We start from the raw sequence: 18080 nt of genomic DNA, 5'->3' as shown, positions 1-18080 counted from the left end.
CTGGAAAGTAGAAAAAAGAAAAAAATGCAGTGAAGAACGATAGTATTAAAACTTGAAATCCTTCTTCTTCGAAGATTTGTTGTCCTTCTCATGCATCTTTCGCTTCCTTTTCTTCTCATTCTGAAACATAGAATATATTCATATAACACAATTTATTAGTAAACTGGAGATAAAATAGAGAATTAAAAGATGATAAGAGGCGTTGAGGGGCTTAGTTTCAAACAAAATTGATTTGTAAACAATTGAAAGGTATATAAAAAAAACATAAGTCGCTAAACATGTATTTGGATGTGTACACTGTACTATTAACTTCGCATTATAACTTTAAAAAATCATATTTACCAGATTTAATAAATAATAATACATAAGTAACAAGGGAATGGATAAAAAGAATTACGCACCTCTGCAACCATTTCACTGAAATCCTCCTTTTGACTACGAAGCTTGTCTTCTTCTCGGGCTTCGTCATATCTGACAAAAAAAAAAAAAAAAATTATAATGATTCTGTTTGTGTACTAATTTGATTTTATATAAACAAAAAAACGAGAGAGATGAAACTTACTTGGCAGGCAAGACATTTTCCATGAGCTCCAACTCCTCGGGCTGTAACGAGACTTCAACCCTATCCGTTTTTTGGCCTTTTAGCAAATCAACCTGTACGGTAATAAAACACTAATCAGGATCACGTCTTTGAACTTCATGTACATATATAATCAAGTAACATGTGAGTTTAAAAAAATTAAACAAAACAAGGATTTTCAAGTATACGTACCCTTTTAGCAGATGGCTTGTCTTGTGGGGCACCAGGCATCGCATAGCTGCACGCAGAAACAAAAGATGTTAATCCAAAACACTAAAAAAAAAAAAAAAAAAAAAAAAAAAAAAAAAAAAAAAAAAAAGAGGAAAATATAAACAAGTAGAGATGTGCATACGTATGTGATGTTCCAAACAAAGTTCCAGGAGCTATCTTCTCTTCTTCTTCTAGCACCTTTACAAAAAAAAGGAAAAAAAGAAAAAAAAAAGGTTAGTTCGATTAAAACCAATAGATTAGTTTATACTAGGAACAAGGTTGGAGAACTCGGATCTCGGGAGATCTCGTTTAGACATTTTTGAGGAGATCTCGGCATCTCGGAAAAATCTCGGGGAGATCTCGGACATTGACTTTTTAGTTTTTAATTTGAAGTATATAAAAATAAATAAATATATGTATATTTATATACATTTTTACGAGATTTTAGAAGAAATTATCCTAGAAATAAACGAGAAAATCCGAGATTTTATGAGAAAATCCAAGATTTTATTAGAAAATCCGAGAAACGAGCCAGAAAATCCGAGAAATCGTGACTTTGACCAAGTTTGACCCCGTTGACCGGTTAATCTCAGGAGATGAACATATCGTCTCGGCTTCTCGGCTGCTTTTGTAGAAAAAGCTATATGCTATAAATGAGGAGTGTAGGAAATGACATGATAAGATGTAACCTTAAGTTGTAATGTGTAATGTGTAATCAATCAAAGGTACATAAATGGTTACAAGTAGTCTTGCTTAAATACAAGATGAAACACAAACATAATGATCAAGACACCAACTAGGCACACTAGTAAAGCTAGTACACCTAACACACTCATAAAAGCAAACCTTAGAACATGGATAAAGGTTTGCCACCAAATCAATAATACACAAAATAATAATACAAGTTCAATCATTTTGCATTACTTTATTGTAACACTCCCCCTTAATGCAAAATTCCGATCATTTCTTGTTCAAGTCACATTTGTTCTTGTGACTTTTGAATGATACAAATTCTTGTGAACTTCCCAAACCTCCCTTGATGAGCCTTCATCACAGACATGATCAACACACTCTTTGCTAATTGACGTCACCAACACAAAGAGACCCTTTCGACACTTGATCATCCATTTCCTTCGTGATCCTTGCTCTGGGACATTCATAGAAATTGTTGCACCGGTCATGGCAACAAATTTCCACAAATCTTGACCTTGATAATACACCTCCATGCACATACACCAAAACTTGTAATCACCAACAAGTTTCTCCATCTCCAATTTCATGCTTCCACCATTTCCGTATGCGACCTCCATTATTGCTAGCAAGAACATTGCTTTTCTTCAACCTTCTTTGAGTATAGGAACACAAAGAAAAATGCTTCTAAACCAAGAAGCAATTGCCTAACCCGGCTCTAGATACCATGTAGAAAAAGCTATATGCTATAAATGAGGAGTGTAGGAAATGACATGATAAGATGTAACCTTAAGTTGTAATGTGTAATGTGTAATCAATCAAAGGTACATAAATGGTTACAAGTAGTCTTGCTTAAATACAAGATGAAACACAAACATAATGATCAAGACACCAACTAGGCACACTAGTAAAGCTAGTACACCTAACACATTCATAAAAGCAAACCTTAGAACATGGATAAAGGTTTGCCACCAAATCAATAATACACAAAATAAGAATACAAGTTCAATCATTTTGCATTACTTTATTGTAACAGCTTTTCAAAAACGAGATCTCGGGGAGAAATAACGAGATTTACGACACTGACTAGGAACCCTCTAAAAATGGAGATACTAACCTGGTAAAGAGATTTCTCAGGTTCTTTTTTTTGCTGCTTCCGAAGTTCAATAACATCTGGAGCCTCTACACCAGTAGGGGTACTAGAGAGTAAAAAAAAGAAACGTTAAACTTCTATAAAAAAAAAACCAAATATACTTCTTAATAATGACAAGAATATAAATATCATAACATCGTAAATAAATTAAAATACCTTGATAATCTGTCAACTGATTGAATGCCATCTTCCAAATCCTTTTCCTCGTATTGCTCTTCGGTTTCCTCTTCTTCTTCCTCCTCCTCTTCCTCTAAATCACCCCAGTGTTTGCTCTTATCAATTGGTTCTTCCTTGAGTATAGCAAAACGTGACATATTTCCAAAATTAGTTTAAATCAAGAATTCAGGTACAAAAATATTATCAAAGTGAATACAAATAGAAAAATATTGATGGTAGCGTGTAGAGGTGAAGATGGCAGAAGTATAGGTAAACTTGTTAGTGGTATTGGTAGGGCTATGTTGATGGACAAAGTTACTTCAGAGAGATGTTTGAGTAAAAGTGGAAGACTAGGCTTTGCTAGAGTTTTGACTGAAGTCAATGCAGCTGATGACCTTCCTAGCTTTGTCGAATTTTCCTATCCTGTGATTGGTTCTTTTCCAGCCAAAGTGGGTAAACTTGAGGTGACTTATCAATGGAAACCGCCTTTATGCACTCATTGCAAAGTGTTTGGACACTCTTTTAATACTTGTAAAATTAGGCCTAAAACAGAAGATGAAGTATCTGCACAAGTGTTAAAAGACGCTTTGAAAATCAACAATGATGGTGAAACAGTTGATTTAAATAACCAGTGTGTTGAGGACGGCTCTAAAGTTGTTGGTAAGAAAGGAAGGGTATTTCATAAGTTGAATTTTGATAATAATAAAAGTCAATGGCAGTCAACAGAAGCAAAAGGTATCAAGCAAAATGCAGTTAAGAATAATTATGGTATTAAAGATAATATTGCTGTGGAGGAAACAGATTGGAATGTGGAGTCCCAGAAAAGTCGAAATCATAATGTTTTAAGGAAAAGAGATAAAGGGAAGGGCATTGATGGTGAAGGTAATAATAAGACATATTCCAAAGATAGAATTGAAACAAACAATCTTTTTTATGTATTAATAGATGATGAGGGTAATGGTGATTAATGTTAAGTTTGATAATACTGCTCCGAAATTAGGGTATTCTACATCTTGTTAGTTTCCTACTTTATATCTAGTATAGGTCCTCGAGTTTCGCTCAAATTAGTGTTACTCATGTTGTAATCCTCTTTGTATCATTTCCTTATCAATAAAATTATCTTGCTTTTCAAAAAAAAAAAAAAGAGGTGAAGATGTGCATACCTCATAGTGAGCAATTCTTCTCGCTGTCCAAAAACATCACCATAGACAGGGCGCCCAAACTTTATCAAACAAATACAAATAGATAGTATGTTAAAAACTGGATTGCACAAATGAAATACAGATTTGAGATTTTTTGTGAATTGAATGAATAACATACCTCATCAACAACAGGTGGCTTGCCACAACCTCGAGGATGATAACTAAAGCTAGCCCCAGGAGGACCATATCTCTGCAAAATAAAGTTACAGTAAAACTCGCATCAATAAGAATTGAACACATAAAACAAATTTGCATAATATTTTATTTTATGAAGAAAGAAAAACATTAAAAAGATAAAATCAATACATTCATGAAATGAGTTATGAGACTGTCAGACAATTAATAAAAAAAGGCCAATCCAATACCAAACGCCATCCTTTTGACAAGTAGATTACAAAGACCATCTTAATTAAAAAGAAATTGAATGAAGGATATCTTTCAAAGAAAGTCTGTATTTACATGAAAAAATTCCAACCCCCTTAGTTATGAATGGTCTATATAATGTATATTTCATTACACATCAATGTATCAAACTAAATATAAATGGCACAAAAGTAAAACGCAATATCTTAGTTTAAAAATATGATTAATACTGACATGACATAGTTTTGAAACTCATAATTGATGCACTATTTTGTTTTTTGAATAAAAAAACTATTTAGAACTAGTGTTTTGGATCAACCTATAAAAGTATAAAACAGAAACGGGATTTTACCTGCATGTTAATAAGCCATGGAGGCGGAGCACCATATGGCATACCTAGAGCTTCTTTTAGTTCATGTGACAATGTGTTGGAAGTTTTATTGAAATTTCGTGTAGGGTAAAATAATCGATAGCCGGATAAATCACTGAATCGTGGTATCACTTTTCGAAAGTAATTATTCGACCCTTATTGTCTGGGTTACACGAATATCACTTTGGGATAAGACATAGATTAGTTCTTGTTATTGGCAGTAAACAAGAACTCTTTTGCATAAGAGTATTAAGGTGTTTTTGTATCTATTTTTTCTCATGAATGATAGTCCTTATTTATAGGCACTCAAAAACAAGTATTATTCCACGATGGAGATGTTTCACTAACTAATTTCATTTTCAAATCTAAAACAAATCCTTTTCATAAAGTAGTTTGTTTTATTTCCAACAATCAAATCAAGGAAATCGATTAAATCCTTTTCATAAAATTCAATTCCTTTTCAAATCTAAAACAAATCATTTTCATAAAGTTGTTTATTTTATTTCCAACAACCAAATCAAGGAAATCGATTAAATCCTTTTCATAAAATTCAATTTCCTTTTCAAATCTAAAACAAATCCTTTTCATAAAGTTGTTTGTTTTATTTTCAACAACCAAATCAAGGAAATCGATTAAATTCTTTTCATAAAGTTGTTTGTTTTATTTCCAACAACCAAATCAAGGAAATCGATTAAATCCTTTTCATAAAGTTGTTTGTTTTATTTCCACGATGGAGATGTTTCACCTAGTGCAGGAATAATACTTCCGTAATCACTCAAATTTGTGATAATGGAAAACCACTTTCGGGTCCGGGTAATCTATCACTTAATGGGTGTACACTCCATACCTCCTAACCCATTTACAAGTGTAGATTAAATCCCTCAATTAAATTAAATTTTCAACAATCCTCCCCAATTTAGTGCAATTCGTTTCATGAGAATTAAACAAATTAAAACAAAAACTCATGCATAAATGAAAATATCTTGAAGATTGAATTTTCACCTTAGTACATTACACATTCCAAATATTCGAGAATCATGGTGTTCTAAGAATTGAACCCTTCAACCCATATGAATAACTGAAAATAATATACACATAAGTTTTCAAATACTCTAAAGCTATCCTGACACTTTACAAGCCATGTGTCCATATCCTTTCATGAATGTATCCAAAGCTAATAGTCCAAGCTTTGTTGAAGCGGCAAAATTTCACATTCACATAGGTAGTTCACTTCAGTCATGCACCTGCTCTTGCACTTTTTCAAATGAACTGTTAAGAAGCTAGACTTCAACCTCACCTTCAGCAGGTCCGAGTACATACCTTACCTTGGGATGATATAAAATTTATGTACTCCAAATTTCTAAGTATAAGCCTTCCGCATTGAATTCAACTTCTAATTTTCATTGAAAGGTAATTGGGTATCTTATAATTAGACATTTATGTGGACTTTAAACCCATCCCCACAGCAAACTTGTCATCCAAGTCTCTTGCCAATCCCTTTGTCAAGTGATCAGCTAAATTCTGTTGTGACCTCACGAACACTATAGAAATCACCCCATTCATGATGAGTTCACGAATCTTGCTATGTCTGACACCTAAGTGTCTAGACTTTCCATTGTACATCTGGCTATAAGCCTTTGCCAATGTCGCAGCACTATCACAATGGATAGACATGGGTGCTATAGGTTTAGTCCATAATGGTATCTCATGGATCAAGTTTCTAAGCCATTCTGCTTCTTTACCAGCAGCAGCTAAAGCAACAAACTCAGATTCCATCGTTGAGTTGGTAATACATGTCTGCTTCTTAGAAGCCCGTGAAATAGCACATCCCCCAAGCAAGAACACCCAACCACTCGTTGAAGAATGATCTTCAATATTGGTTATCCAACTTGCATCAGAATATCCTTCTATTACCGAAGGAAACCCATTATAAAATAAACTATAGTCCATAGTTTTCTTCAAGTACTTCAGTACCCGCCTAATTGCTTGCCAGTGATGAGTACTAGGATTACTAGTATACCTACTCAGTTTTCCCACAGCAAAAGCAATATCCGGCCTTGTACAAGTCATGGCGTACATCAAACAGCCAATCACCTGAGAATACTCAAGTTGTGATACAGCTTCACCTTGATTAGGCATAAGCTTCTCACTTGGATCAACAGGGGTACTCACAGGAGTACATTCAAAGCAATTAAACTTTTTCAACACCTTCTCAACATAATGAGATTGACAAATCGAAATTCCTTTGCTTTCATGTTTAATCCTAATGCCAAGGATAACGTCAGCCTCCCCCATATCTTTCATGGAGAATTTTGATGACAAAAATTCTTTTGTTAAATCAACCTGACTTTGGTCAGTCCCAAAGATTAACATGTCATCAACATATAGACAAATTATAACTCCTTTACCAGAATCATCAAATTTGCTATATACACATTTATCTGCTTGGTTTAATTTAAAACCACTAGATAAAACCACTTCATCAAATTTCTGATGCCATTGCTTAGGTGCTTGTTTCAAACCATATAAGGACTTCACAAGTTTGCACACCTTGCCTTCATTACCTGGCATGATAAAGCCATGAGGTTGGTTCATATAAACCTCCTCATCCAATTCACCATTCAAGAATGCTGTCTTCACTTCCATCTGGTGAATAACCAGATTGTGAATTGTAGCCAAAACAATCAACAGTCTAATGGTAGTGATACGTTCCACGGGAGCATAAGTATCAAAATAGTTAATTCCATACTTTTGTCTAAAGCCTTGAATGACTAACCTTGCCTTGAACTTTTCAATTGAAAGGACCCGTCCTTATCCACCTGGACGAAGTCATCAACATTTGGTCCCATTGCGATGATCAACTCCAAGTAATGTCCTTAAAATGAGCTAATGCACAGCGGAAGACTTAATTCGTACCTGAGAATAAACATGCTTAAAAGTGTCAACCAAAAGGTTGGTGAGTTCATAGGTTTATCATAACAATCATTTCAATATTTTAATAGACCACAAGATTTCATAATCATAAACATAATACACTCGCAAGTGTATGTAAAGCATTCTAAGTGGTTGAGCATTTGGTAACCATACTTAACATTTAATCAACGTCGCATATTCCCTTTATTATGAAATCTCACTACACCGTACCAAGTGTAGTCACGAAACGAAGTAATGTGCAACCGTTGAATACTGGTCGTCCAGTCCGGTTGGGGTTGTCAGGCCTGATAGATCTATCAACAGGATTCGCGTTTACAATACCACATGTAAATAGTAGTTACCAAGCTATTAGGGAAGATATGCAGGGTGGTACAACTCAACGTAGAATATATTTTTAAGTACTTGTGTCTATTTTGTAAATATTTATAAAAGTAGCGCATGTATTCTCAGCTCAAAAATATATATTACAAAAGCAATTAAAAAGGGAGCAAATGAAACTCACCATACTGTATTTTGTAGTAAAAATACATATAACATCATTGAACAAATGTAGGATTGGCCTTGGATTCACGAACCTATATTATTTATTTATATATATTAACACATATAATTGAAGTCGAATAAGTTTATGTATTATTATTAATATAACTATTATTTTAGTAATTTATGTATTTCATTATTAACTTAAATATATTTATTTTATATACTTTAAATAAATAATTTATAAAATATAGTTCTATTAAGTATTTTTTTATATAACTAATTTTTATTGTAATAATAATAATATTAATAGTAATACTGATAACAATAATAATATAGTTGTATAGTTGTATAATAATAATGGTAAAGTAATAATAATGATAGTAACAATATTAAAAATGATAAAAATATTAATTTTAGTAATAATGATAATAATATTAATGAAAATAAAAATATTAATTTTAATAATAATGATAAATAATAATAATGATAATAATAGTAATAATAATAATTTTAGTGATAATATTGTTAATGATAATGATAATAATAATATTAGATAATAATTATAAAAATGATAATTTTAATAATAATAATGTTAATTTAAACGATAATTTTAATAATGATAATTTTAATAATAGTAATAATTTTAATGATGATAATAATAATAATAATAATAATAATAATAATAATAATAATAATAATAATAATAATAATAATAATAATAATAATAATAATAATAATAATAATAATAATAGTAATTAGAAAAGAAAAAAACATAATTAAAAGTGTATACCCTTCATAATCTCTTTCTAAAAAGAATTGGACCAGACAAGACTCGAACCCACGATCTCCTGTTTACCAACACAACCCTTAACCATTCTTCCATATTAGTTTTTCCTGTTATATCTCCTTGTCCAACAATATTTAATCCGTCATCTAAATATTTCGACCCAATATCTAATTCAAAGTTCACGACCCAATTGTTCAAGATCCGGCCCAACTGAAAATGACAAGTTCTCGACCTAACATCGATTATCTAGCAGCCCAATGTGCAAAATTCGTTTTGGCGTCCAGTTAATAAAAGAAGTCGACAAAGAAAGATAAATAAAAAAAAATTTCGGTTTCAATCTCTTCTTCGAACAAATCATAATCGTTTCATCAATCAATATTGATCGTTATCATGCTCACCCTACTATATCATCATAAGATCATCATCATCATGTGTTTATCAGCGTCATCACCATATATCATAACCATCATCGATTATGATAATCATCACGATATCACCATCATAGCTTATTATCATAGTATCATTTCTGTATCATGTTACCATCATCTTCACGATCATACACAAGTACTATTCATCGTCTTCAACCTCTATTTGTACCCTCGTTGCTGTAGCAATTCTACGGTTTAATTTATTTGTTCATAGTTTAGAGGAGACAAAATCTGCAGCAGCAGTCGTGGGTTTGTGGTTGTTGATCGAAAACAGAAGAAAAGAGAGGGATAGTGGGAGATGAGAGAGAGAGACGGTGGTTTGCGACGGTTTACAACAACAATAAAACATATGCAGCAGCAGTGTGTTTATAACGAAGGTAGTCATCAAAAACAGAAAAATGAAGTGGGTTTGGTGGTTTAAGGGTGAAGGTTGTGATCAAGGTGGTTGTGGTGTTCGAAAGAATCAAGAAAACAATTGTAGGTGGTTGCTCATTTGTGGTTAAAGGTGGCGAAAAGAAACAGAACTAAAGAAGTATGTGGGGTGGTGCTTCATAATGAAGGAGATTGTTGGCGACTGGATGATGGCGGATAGAGGTGGAGAAGACGAAGGTGATCAACGGTTACCGTTTTCATATGTAAGAGTAAGTTTGTAGAACTCTAGATGCAATTAAATGGTAGTATTGTGTGTTTATATATATCAAAGTTTAGGTGGATGGAATATAACAAACACAGTTTGATAGATAAATAGATTCTTAACATATATAATCTTACAAATACAGTAAATAATAATAATATAATAATAATTATATTATAATATAATTAAAAACGTGTGAACATATAATTAAGATTTTGATTTTTTTGTGCCGACATTTTTTTTTTCCCGAATGACTATATCGTGTCCATTGCTAAACAGTTACGGAATAAAAAGTGTTCCTAAAAATTCTAAATTTTTAGGTTAAACATATTTAGTTATTTCACTCATTACCTGTTTGAAACCTGATCAAAAAGGTTCGAAAATTATTTATTTTCTGTCCCGATTTATACGTACGGAGTACTAATATTTAACTTAAAAAGGTAAAAATATTTTTTTTTAACAAATCTAAAATATTTGTAATAGATTTACAGTTCAAATTTTATTTTTAAATTCTCATACATACGTATTATATCTATATGAACACTAACGAGATGTCAACCGAGTGTTACAGACGTTTACTATTTAAGCTCAAAATCATTCATATTTCTATTTTCTCTCTCTATATATATAATTAATTTTTTAAATAACAAGGTTACCACATAACTATATGTTATACAATTTTAATCAAATAGATTTAATATAATTTTATATATTTACAAATAATATTTATATACATATTTATATATATATATATATATATATATATATATATATATATATATATATATATATATATATATATATATATATATATATATATATATATATATATATATATATATATATATGTATCTATTTACAAATAGTTGTTCGTGAATCGTCGGGAATGGTCGAAGGTTAAATGAATATAGGAAACAGTTCAAACTTTTTGAGACTCAATCTAACAGACTTCTCTTATCGTGTCAAGAATATTAAATCGTATCGAGAGTTTGGTTCAAAATTAGTCGGAATTTTCTGGGTCGTGACAGTACCTTCCCGTTAAAAAAATTTCGTCCCCGAAATTTGAGTGAGGTCGTCATGGCTGACAATAAAAATGTTTTCATGACGAATATAAGTTGATAAATAAAGTTTTATCATTATTGATTAATATGAATAAAACGATTCGATTATGTGAAGCGTACGAGTGAAGCTGTCACAAAAGATTGAAATAGAGATTTAACTTTTGACATAGTCACGGTTGATTTCCAAAATTCAAGGAATTTAAGGAAATCTTCTAATCAGAAGTAAATGTATTAGCACGAATTATTAGCAACTGTTGGAATTACAGAAGAACAGAAATATCAAGAAAATATATTCGTAATATGCTTAGAGATTAAGTAGAATGAAAGAGTCGTGTGACATGGCACATGATGGCGTTAAGATCTGTGAATCATCACGTTCCATTAGAAATTTAGCATGACTTACTGTAATATAACCACGTTGGCCCGGCGTCATTATATTATACTAACTCATGCTTCAATTCCCTACACTTCTTCATAATTCATTCATAATTTATACTCGAATTTTACAGAAGTTTCCAATATGATGGAATACTGAAAACACGAAGAGGTAGATAATTTCGGACAGAAATATTTATGAAAACATCCTCAAAATATCGAAGATATTTATGATGATATTTTGGAATCTCTAAGTTCGAAGATTGATGGAGAAAATTTTCCGCAAAATTTTTACGTGGGTACGGAGCAAAAATATTCTCTAAAGATTTCATCGGATCTAGAATTACCTGGATTCTTTGAATATAGGGTTTGGTTCTTGTATTTGTCCTTGGTCTCCTTCATGGTTAGCTCAATCTATTTTTCAGTACCAAATTTTCTATCGAGTGCTCCTATCACTTCCTTCTTTATCATCAATTTTTGACCATTAAGATCATCTACAACATGCTGCTTCGTCAGCATTTTCAAAGTTAACGGATCTGGGTCATTGGTTATCAAACCGAGGTGGTTTCAGGAGATTGGTGTTTTTAGATGATTAAACGGTGATGGTAATATAGTGGAGTATAAAAGGTTCCCCAATAACAATAAAGAGTACACATATATATATCAAGGTTATAATAAGGTTGTTTCGGATAAAAGTCGGAGTTGACTTGCTGGAGCTGTGACAAAATTTGGCTAATTTGGAAAGGGATTGCAAAGTGATCTTCAGTAATATCAATGTCAAAGGAGCTAGAACAGATACGTGTTAAACGTTTACTCAGGTTTTCGAGTGTTTTCAGGTGCATAACTATATGCGTCAATCTCTTATTTCGTAGATGAAGTGCGGTTGGTTCACCCTCTCGATTGAGGTGTTTTTAAGAACCATGAAAGGTTTGAACGCAAATTGGAATCGTCAAGGTACAAATGAGGTTTAAGATGAAATCAAGTGGCAAACTTGAAGAATTGTTTAGTTTCATATGTTATAATCAATATTTTAATTCATTTTAATTGTCCAAAGTTAGCAGTCCAATAGTCCAATAGTCCAATGCATTCATATATAATTTAATATATAATATTCAAATTAATTAATACGTATCGTGACCCGTGTACCGGTCTCAGTATTGATCACAACTCAAACCATATATATATTTTGGAATCAACCTCAACCCTGTATAGCCAGCTCCAACATTCACATATAGAGTGTCTATGGTTGTTCCGAAATATATATATAGATGGGTCGATATGATAGGTCGAAACCTTGTATACATGTCCCGTTATTTAAAGTGCGTATAATAAATAAATACATATCATGACCCTTGTACAACGTATTGTCTCAGAATTAATCCGACGTATTGTGTACATGTGTCCCGATTTTAAGTGCGTAAAAGTAAATAACAGAAATTAAATGACGATAAATAAAATTACGAGAATGTAAATTGCGAGAATGTAAATTGCGATAAATAAAATGTAACCAGTTAGCTAGGAACAGTTAACTAGGAACAGTTAGCGTGGATTCTTAACAATATTTCAATTAGTTAATTCGTTTGTTTCTAACAAATTTTATTTTTGTTCAATGTTTTCTTCATTATGCCACTTGTTGGATTCTGAGAAGTCAAAATCCAAATGTGAAATTGAATGAAAATGATTATTTCGTGGTGAACGGATTCGAATATAAATAGGATAGTAAATGACTGTTGAATCAGATTCGAAGAATGTACAGTGTAACTTATTAATGTGAAATCTAAATATTCCTCGGGTATTACCTACCCGTTAAATAAAATATTTTCATCATTAACAGTTTGTATGAAAGAATTTTTAATCACAATCTTTATGAAAATATACTTGCATATATATTTTCTTCAGATGTAATCATGGATTTTATGAGTTAATAAGATATTAAACTCATTTGATTTATCATTAGAACTAGATTACATAATCTCTAAAACTTTAGAAATTACATAATCGCCATGTCGAGTGAAAGATAATCGATATAGAACGATATGTAGAACGAAGATAAAGTAGATAGAACGATACGTAGAACGATGATTATGCTCGAGGTACAGAATGAGATGTTGAGGCGTGTGATGTTGAAACTTGGGTTGTTGTTGGTACTGGTGTTGATGTTGGTGGTACTGTTGGTGCCGGTGATGTTGCTAGAGCTGGTAAGTTTTGCACCATATTCTCCAAAGCCACTACTCGAGCGCGAAGCTCGTTGACTTCTTCTATTATTCCGGGATGATTGTCGGTTGGAACGAGCGGATGAATAAGGTTTAGAATTGTGGATAGAATATAATCGTGGTGAGATATTCGGGCAACGAGAGTGAAAATGGTGTTTCGAACAGATTTTCCGGTAAGTGATTCAGGTTCTTCGCCAAAAGGTGAATTCGGTTGGTGGAAGGGATCATCTTCTTCTTGTCTCCATTGATTAAGTCGACTACGAACACATCAGATGAATTGGGGATGGCTGATTGGTTGATTCATTCTGGTGACGCTGCTTTCGGAGCTGGAGTGGGACTCCATATCAGAATCCGAGAGGCTTGAACTAGTGGTGAGTTCCATTTTGCTCGGTTAGATAAAGAGTTTTTGGTATGAAATGAATTTCGGGTATCGGATGATATTCTAAATACATAGAATATCTATGTATAGTACAGAAGATCTCGTAGATTACGGAGAGAATTAAGAAAATGTGTCAGATAAAGTCTACAGTAACAGATACGCTAAGATATGAATTTATCTGTACACTATCTATCAAATAAGTGCAGGAAGTCGTGTCTAGACTTAGGAATGATAAGCAGGTAATTCTCCACTAGGAATGACAAACAATACTTATAATATGCAGCTAAGGTCGAAGTCCAGACTCGCTAATGCATCCTAACAACTATCAGTTAGACACACTAATGCAAGACCTGGTTCGCTAGGACCAACGCTCTGATACCAACTGAAAGGACCCGTCCTTATCCACCTGGACGAAGTCATCAACATTTGGTCCCATTGCAATGATCGACTCCAAGTAATGTCCTTAAAATGAGCTAATGCACAGCGGAAGACTTAATTCGTACCTGAAAATAAACATGCTTTAAAGTGTCAACCAAAAGATTGGTGAGTTCATAGGTTTATCATAACAATCATTTCAATATTTTAATAGACTACAAGATTTCATAATCATAAACATAATACACTCGCAAGTGTATGTAAAGCATTCTAAGTGGTTGAGCATTTGGTAACCATACTTAACATTTAATCAACGTCGCATATTCCCTTTATTATGAAATCTCGCTACACCGTACCAAGTGTAGTCACGAAACGAAGTACTGTGCAACCGTTGAATACTGGTCGTCCAGTCCGGTTGGGGTTGTCAGGCCCGATAGATCTATCAACAGGATTCGCGTTTACAATACCACATGTAAATAGTAGTTACCAAGCTATTAGGGAAGATATGCAGGGTGGTACAACTCAACGTAGAATATATTTTTAAGTACTTGTGTCTATTTTGTAAACATTTATAAAAGTAGCGCATGTATTCTCAGCCCAAAAATATATATTGCAAAAGCAATTAAAAAGGGAGCAAATGAAACTCACTATACTGTATTTTGTAGTAAAAATACATATAACATCATTGAACAAATGTAGGATTGGCCTTGGATTCACGAACCTATATTATTTATTTATATATATTAACACATATAATTGAAGTCGAATAAGTTTATGTATTATTATTAATATAACTATTATTTTAGTAATTTATGTATTTCATTATTAACTTAAATATATTTATTTTATATACTTTAAATAAATAATTTATAAAATATAGTTCTATTAAGTATTTTTTTATATAACTAATTTTTATTGTAATAATAATAATATTAATAGTAATTCCGATAACAATAATAATATAGTTGTATAGTTGTATAATAATAATGGTAAAGTAATAATAATGATAGTAACAATATTAAAAATGATAAAAATATTAATTTTAGTAATAATGATAATAATATTAATGATAATAAAAATATTAATTTTAATAATAATGATAAATAATAATAATGATAATAATAGTAATAATAATAATTTTAGTGATAATATTGTTAATGATAATGATAATAATAATATTAGATAATAATTATAAAAATGATAATTTTAATAATAATAATGTTAATTTAAACGATAATTTTAATAATGATAATTTTAATAATAGTAATAATTTTAATGATGATAATAATAATAATAATAATAATAATAATAATAATAATAATAATAACAATAATAATAGTAATTAGAAGAAAAAAAAACAATTAAAAGTGTATACCCTTCATAATCTTTTTCTAAAAAGAATTGGACCAAACAAGACTCGAACCCACGATCTTGAAATGTCCCGTTCTTATTGATTAAAAACGTTCCATATTAATTGATTTCATTGCGAGGTTTTGACCTCTATATGAGATGTTTTTCAAAGACTGCATTCATTTTAAAACAAACCATAACCTTTATTTCATCAATAAAGGTTTAAAAAGCTTTACGTAGATTATCAAATAATGATAATCTAAAACATCCTGTTTACACACGACCATTACATAATGGTTTACAATACAAATATGTTACAACAAAATAAGTTTCTTGAATGCAGTTTTTACACAATATCATACAAGCATGGACTCCAAATCTCGTCCTTATTTAAGTATGCGACAGCGGAAGCTCTTAATAATCACCTGAGAATAAACATGCTTAAAACATCAACAAAAATGTTGGTGAGTTATAGGTTTAACCTATATATATCAAATCATAATAATAGACCACCAGATTTCATATTTCAATACACATCCCATACATAGAGATAAAAATCATTCATATGGTGAACACCTGGTAACCGACATTAACAAGATGCATATATAAGAATATCCCCATCATTCCGGGACACCCTTCGGATATGATATAAATTTCGAAGTACTAAAGCATCCGGTACTTTGGATGGGGTTTGTTAGGCCCAATAGATCTATCTTTAGGATTCGCGTCAATTAGGGTGTCTGTTCCCTAATTCTTAGATTACCAGACTTAATAAAAAGGGACATATTCGATTTCGATAATTCAACCATAGAATGTAGTTTCACGTACTTGTGTCTATTTTGTAAATCATTTATAAAACCTGCATGTATTCTCATCCCAAAAATATTAGATTTTAAAAGTGGGACTATAACTCACTTTCACAAATTTTTACTTCGTCGGGAAGTAAGACTTGGCCACTGGTTGATTCACGAACCTATAACAATATATACATATATATCAAAGTATGTTCAAAATACATTTACAACACTTTTAATATATTTTGATGTTTTAAGTTTATTAAGTCAGCTGTCCTCGTTAGTAACCTACAACTAGTTGTCCACAGTTAGATGTACAGAAATAAATCGATAAATATTATCTTGAATCAATCCACGACCCAGTGTATACGTATCTCAGTATTGATCACAACTCAAACTATATATATTTTGGAATCAACCTCAACCCTGTATAGCTAACTCCAACATTCACATATAGAGTGTCTATGGTTGTTCCGAAATATATATAGATGTGTCGACATGATAGGTCGAAACATTGTATACGTGTCTATGGTATCTCAAGATTACATAATATACAATATAAGTTGATTAAGTTATGGTTGGAATAGATTTGTTACCAATTTTCACGTAGCTAAAATGAGAAAAATTATCCAATCTTGTTTTACCCATAACTTCTTCATTTTAAATCCGTTTTGAGTGAATCAAATTGCTATGGTTTCATATTGAACTCTATTTTATGAATCTAAACAGAAAAAGTATAGGTTTATAGTCGGAAAAATAAGTTACAAGTCGTTTTTGTAAAGGTAGTCATTTCAGTCGAAAGAACGACGTCTAGATGACCATTTTAGAAAACATACTTCCACTTTGAGTTTAACCATAATTTTTGGATATAGTTTCATGTTCATAATAAAAATAATTATATCAGAATAAAAACTTTTAAATCAAAGTTTATTATAGTTTTTAATTAACTAACCCAAAACAGTCCGCGGTGTTACTACGACGGCGTAAATCCGGTTTTACGGTGTTTTTCGTGTTTCCAGGTTTTAAATCATTAAGTTAGCATATCATATAGATATATAACATGTGTTTAGTTGATTTTAAAAGTCAAGTTAGAAGGATTAACTTTTATTTGCGAACAAGTTTAGAATTAACTAAACTATGTTCTAGTGATTACAAGTTTAAACCTTCGAATAAGATAGCTTTATATGTATGAATCGAATGATGTTATGAACATCATTACTACCTTAAGTTCCTTGGATAAACCTACTGGAAAATAAAAAAATGGATCTAGCTTCAACGGATCCTTGGATGGCTCGAAGTTCTTGAAGCAGAATCATGACACGAAAACAAGTTCAAGTAAGATCATCACTTGAAATAAGATTGTTATAGTTATAGAAATTGAACCAAAGTTTGAATATGATTATTACCTTGTATTAGAATGATAACCTACTATAAGAAACAAAGATTTCTTGAGGTTGGATGATCACCTTACAAGATTGGAAGTGAGCTAGCAAACTTGAAAGTATTCTTGATTTTATGTAACTAGAACTTGTAGAATATATGA

The 18080-nt window shown here is 31.5% G+C and overlaps 1 pseudogene; it reads right to left on the bottom strand.

Moving 5' to 3' along the window:
• Nucleotides 1-45: 45 nt before the first annotated feature.
• LOC139877341 (uncharacterized) overlaps nt 46-18080 on the bottom strand; it is a 98147-nt pseudogene continuing 80112 nt past the window's right edge.

The sequence above is a fragment of the Rutidosis leptorrhynchoides genome, chromosome 11 (assembly GCF_046630445.1).
Source record: "Rutidosis leptorrhynchoides isolate AG116_Rl617_1_P2 chromosome 11, CSIRO_AGI_Rlap_v1, whole genome shotgun sequence".
NCBI lineage: Eukaryota > Viridiplantae > Streptophyta > Magnoliopsida > Asterales > Asteraceae > Rutidosis > Rutidosis leptorrhynchoides.
Note: the sequence above shows the minus strand (reverse complement) of the source record. Positions and strands in the feature narration are given on the sequence as shown.